The sequence below is a fragment of the Cricetulus griseus genome, chromosome X, assembly GCF_003668045.3.
Source record: "Cricetulus griseus strain 17A/GY chromosome X, alternate assembly CriGri-PICRH-1.0, whole genome shotgun sequence".
NCBI classification, from domain to species: domain Eukaryota; kingdom Metazoa; phylum Chordata; class Mammalia; order Rodentia; family Cricetidae; genus Cricetulus; species Cricetulus griseus.
In genome coordinates, this window is record NC_048604.1 from 114,943,358 (window position 1) to 114,949,208 (window position 5,851).

The 5,851-nt window shown below is 43.0% G+C and overlaps 1 pseudogene; it reads left to right on the top strand.

Moving 5' to 3' along the window:
- Positions 1-1,901: 1,901 nt before the first annotated feature.
- LOC100757771 lies at positions 1,902-5,541 on the top strand (annotated as a pseudogene).
- The last annotated feature ends 310 nt before the right edge of the window (positions 5,542-5,851 follow it).

Sequence of the window (5,851 nt, forward strand, 5' to 3'; positions counted from 1 at the left end):
GAAGGGCACTTAACACAATCTGTTCAGTACACTGTGAATTTTCCTTTCATTCTTTTCTTTAAAAAACTTTGATTGTGACACACTAAGGTGCTATAGAGACCTATTAATTGATGATAACCATCAGATGGAAGAATTTTAGTATAGAAGTTAGAAGGGATGTGGGAAATGTAGACTTGTAGGGCTCTATCAGAACAAGCTTTGTTTGGATGATTTCCAAGTCCCAGCCTAACAAAGTTAAATACACAGTCAAGAACATTCACCATAGACTTTACTGTCTCAGAGTTATCAGTAGGTATGTAGCTTACATTTGAGGCATCATAAATACAGGGGTGATGGGATTTATTAGGAAAACATGGCTAATATTTGCAGGCAAACCCATGTTCCATAAATAATACATCAAATTTTGCTCAGAGGCAACAGTATAGCTGTTCACTCTCCTATCCCTAAATTCACTCAGGGGATTGTGTATTTCTACCTGTGTCCTTTGGCACATTCTCTGAATGTGGATAATGAGTGCTGACTTGAAGGAGTCCCTACTTAGATCAAAATGCAGAGACAGGCCAGGTTCAGCTGTTTTTGTGCTCACCCACCTGTACCAAGTTCATCAGTGTCCTGCAGCCCTGCACAAAGTGGCTGATTACTGGCCATCTGCTAGCATATACTAAACATGATTGACAGCCATGACCCAACTATGAGCCAAGCCTTCAAGATCCTTGAGGAAACTGTTTGCTTTGTACAGGGATAACATTGTACAGCAGCTATATGTAGAGATCTAAAGACCTGTGGTGAAGATGTAAGATGTGGTTCAACACTAACAGATTTCAGTCTAACTTGGAAGAGAAACAGTGAAGCAATAAGGGAGACAATATAACCAGTCTGGCACTCTGAAAGAACATAATCAAGTGTGCAAACTTTATACCTGGCATTCAGAAATGCTTCCCCAAGGAGGTAACATTTAATCCATAGCTTGGAAAGGAGATGCTGTCAGTTCTGATGTACAGCAAATAACCACAGCTCTCAGTGCACTATTGTTGATTCCTGATTCTGTGGGTGATGGTTTTGAACTGCACAGAAATTTCTAGCTTGCCTCTCATGTTGTGGAGAGGAGGGTCCTAGTTTATGTATAATCTATTGTAGGATTTTGGGAAGTTGGCTGTCTACTCACTGTAGCACAAATGATGTCCATGTGATGTGGTGTCTTTCAACTGATATTTCTGTATCAACACAGGGCATCTGGCTTCCTAGAGCATTTCCAAACCAGAAGCACTCTTGTTGTACTTGGAAATGTCCTGAGAGCCAGACAACATCACTGTGACAAGTCACAATTTACAGACATGAAGCAAACACCAAAGCAGACACAATGAGGAGAAGCTCATGATGTTGTATTTTAAGAATGAGCTTAAAGAGCATTGAAGATTGTGGCTACTTTTATATTTTGTCCCAGAAAGAAAGGGATTAACACATTAGAAATTGGAAATGAAGAACTTAAGAAATGTGGAGAAAAAACAGCAGCAGCGATCTGGTGAAGACAGGAGTTCCTGCTGATCACCAGGGAATTTGAAAATGGCAGAGGGAAACAACGAAGAGGAGGTCATTCAATTGAACAACTTTCAGTACCACCAGGGAGATGAAAGGATGCCCATCCTCATATCTGACTCCTGTAGTGAAGAAGGGATTCCAATGGTGGTTGCCCCAGATCCTGAGCATCATGCAGATGACAACCTGGATGATGTCACACTGACAGAAAAACATGAACCTCAGACATCCCGGCCCACTATTCCAAACCAGCTGCCCAGTGGCATGGTCTGAACAGACTAGGAGAAGAAAAGCCTAGAAATTCTAGTGTTGGACTGTCAGAATCTCAGGAGGCCAACTTGGAAAACAGGTGGGGTCAAGAAGCAATGCAGATGAAGGCAGAACAGTGTCAAAAGGATGGACAGCTGATTGAGTGTGGATGCTGCTTTGGGGAGTTTGCATTTGAGGAGCTGACACAGTGTTCCGATGCTCACTTGTTCTGCAAAGAATGTTTCATCAGATATGCCCAAGAGGCAGTGTTCGGGTCAGGAAAGTCAGAACTCAGCTGCATGGAGGGCAGCTGCACATGTTCCTTCCCAACCAGTGAACTGGAGAAGGTGCTCCCACAGACCATTCTGTGCAAATACTATGAACAGAAATCTGAAGAATAAGTCACTGCAGCCTGTGGTGATGAGCTCGTCAGGTGCCCCTCCTGTAGTTTTCCTGCTCTGTTGGACAGGGATGTGAAGAGGTTCAGTTGCCCTAATCCTCACAGGGCAGACCTGTAGGAAGTGTCAGGGTCTCTGGAAAGAGCATACCGGCCTCACCTGTGAAGAACTGGCCAAAAGGGATAATGCTAAGTACCGGACATTTATTGAAGAAAAAATGACTGCTGCTCGAATTAGAAAATGCTACCAGTGTGTGTTGTGATAAATCTTTCTGCCAAAAGCCGCCTGAGCCCCACCGCCACATGTGAGCTTTACGCCAGCTGCCCGCCCGAGTTAGGCCCAAATGAATACACAGAAACTTGTATTAGGTACAATGCTGCTTGGCCAATGACTAGGATTCTCATCTGTTAGCTCAGTCTTAACTATCATAAATCTATATTTTTTATAAGACTAACTTATCGGACGCCTTATTGGCGTCCCTCCTTGCCAGTGGATCACATCGTGCCGCTGGAGCAGGAGCGGAGGGGAAAAAAGGGGGCATTTCCTGTTTCTCCTTCGCTTAAATATGAGTCTCTTTGCTATGTCACTTCCTGCCTGGATCAGCACTTCTCTACTACATTTCCCAGAAACCTTTTTGATCCTATTCGTGCCTAACTTGCTGCCATTGGCCAAACAGTATTTTATTCAACAATCAATAAGATAAACATACACAGTACATTTCCCATCATCTCCTCTTTTCTGTCTAAATAAAAATAAGGGTAACTTACCTTTTATAATAACTGAAGAAAACTATAACCATAACTATCTGTCTACAACTCTATCAAAGACCATAGAAGGAAAATATATAAACTCTAGAATTGACAGAGACATCTGCTACCTGGACAGTCACCCAAAGTTCCTCTGTACCGTTGGGGTATCCATCTTCAGCCCATAGGCCATAGTGTGTCTGGCACACTTCTCCATTTCAACAGGAACCCTTCAATACTGTCTTGTTTTGTAAGTTTAGCAGTCACTTTCTTGTGGGTCCTGTATGTCCAGTTTATACAGCAACAAACAGTCCAGGCAAGAGCAGTTTCTTGCCCAAATGGCTAATCTTGTCATGTTGAAAGCAAACTCCATAACGAATTTCTTCGATGCCCATCCTCCTTTCTGATGTAATTGGTGTGCCAGGAGCAGTTGTGTCTCACTGCCAAGAAAAGCCCTAAGCCATTTAAATGTCATATTCCTGTAGGTCTTTGAAATGTTTTAAGAATACCTATCTATCTCAAATACATCTCTGTATATCTAGAAAACCTAACTAACCTAATTATAAGTTCTGACTATTATAGGTAAAAGATCTAAATAAATACAATACCTAAACAAGAGGAGACATATACATATCACAAAATTGACCTTAAAGTTGTATCAATAAATGAAAATCTATACCAATGCAAAGTATTCATTCCTATATCCTATTCCCCTTTTCTTTCTTTAAAAAGAGATTGACTATGTTCATTATTATTTATAACTAACCCCATTTAAATGAAAACAAACATTTATAAACAATATTTGGGAATATGGGCATCGTTTTTTCTAAACTGTTTTCTGTTGATTGGGGGCGATGTTTATATATCATGGGGATCATGATAAAACATAGAAACCTGACCAAGTCCTTGTTTTTGTAGTCTGTAAGGCTGTATCATCTCAGCTTTAGGGGGTCTTGCTTGATCAAACCATATTAGTCTGGAAGGAATCAACAGCTTTTGATTTTCTGTGGAAATACAAGTAAAACCTTTATTTCTAAGTAGCCTGTCCTTAGACTTAAATTTTGAAGTTAAAGCATTTTAAAAATGTATAAGTTGGATTAATTTAGCAGCATTTATAATCAAATGTATGTTAGCAGCAATAATTCTTTCCTCGGCAATCAAACAATTTAAAGACAACAATATGGCATATAGTATCCAGATTCTCTGCGTATTTGCCATCTTTATGTGGCTTTTTTATTACTTTATTTTTACTTTCTTTTGCTTTTTTTCCCCCCGAGACAGGGATTCTCTGTGGAAATCTGTCTGCCTCTGCTTCCTTCTCTCATAAGCCTACATATATTTTTAAATGCAGTGTAAACAAACCTTTAGAGGTTTTTCTTTATCTGGATCTGTCTTTATCATCTCAGAAGTGCCGAGTCTAAACTCCAGAAGCACCAGGACAGCGCAAGCATACGGAAGCTGCTCCGATGCCACTCAGTGGCCCGACAGGGCAGGCTGTGGTAGCAGGTTTCCCTCTTTGTCTGGAAACCTTGGGGGCATGGGGTCATCCCACTTCTGACACCATTCTGTTACGATAAATCTTTCCGCCAAAAGCCGCCTGAGCCGTACCGCCATGTGGGTGGTCTCTGCCAGCCGCCTGCCTGAGTTAGGCTCAAATGAATACACAGAAACTTGTATTAGGTACAATGCTGCTTGGCCAATGACTAGGATTCCTCATCTGTTACCTCAGTCTTAATTATCATAAACCTATATATTTTATAAGACTTATCTTATTGGACGCCTTATTGGCGTCCCTCCTTGTCGGTGGATCACATTGTGCCACTGGAACAGGAGCGGAGGGGAAAAATGGGGGCATTTCCTGTTTCTCCTTCGCTTAAATATGAGACTCCTTGCTACGTCAATTCCTGCCTGGATCAGCACTTCTCTACTACATTTCCCAGAATCCTCTTTGATCCTATTCGTGCCTAACTTGCTGCCATTGGCCAAACAGTATTTTATTCAACAATCAATAAGATAAACATACACAGTACATTCCCCATCAAGTGTGGGACTGGCCTCATCAAATCCAAAGGCTGCAACTGCATGTCTTGCCGCTGTGGTGCCCAGATGTGCTATGTCTGTCGAGTTTCTATCAATGGCCATGACCGTTTCTGCCAGCATCCTAGCTTTCCAGAAGCCTCTTGCCAGGAATGTTCCCAGTGCTCCCTCTGGAGCGACCCCACTGATGATGATGAAAAGCTGATTGAAGAAATCCAAAAGGAGGCTAAAGAGGAACAGAGAAGGAAGAATGGAGAGAACAACTTCAAAGCATCGCCCCCCCCCCACTGGAGAAGCCAACCAAGAAACAATAGCACGTGGGATGCCTGCCATGGCCTGGCCCACAGAACCTGCACCCACAGATGCCACCCATCACCATGGTGCACCTACCTTTCCCCCTGCCACCTGTGTGACCTGGGTTCAACTACTTCCCCATCAACATAGGACCCATGCCAGCACCCTATGTACCACCTCTGCTCAACCTGCCTGTGAACTGCAACTTTGGCCACGTGTATGTGGCCCTGGCACACAACCTGCCCATGCACTTTGGCCCCCAGCAATGGCATCGCTTCTGACACCCAAAGCCCTTGTCCAGCCACACTGACTCTGCAGGAGGACCCAGTCTCACTTTATATGGGTGAAGTCTTTGCTTCCCTCTGAGGATAGACCTGTGTTCTACTCTTTTTTTCCTCGAGATAGGGTTTCCTCTGTATTGTTTTGGAGCCTGTCCTGGAATTCTGGAATTCACTCTGTAGACCAAGCTGGTCTCGAACTCACAGAGTTCCACCTGCCTCTGCCTCTGCCTCTCGTGTGCTGGGATTACAGGCATATGCTACCAATGCCCAGGTCCTCCTACTCTATTTTTGCAAGGTCCATTGACTCTTC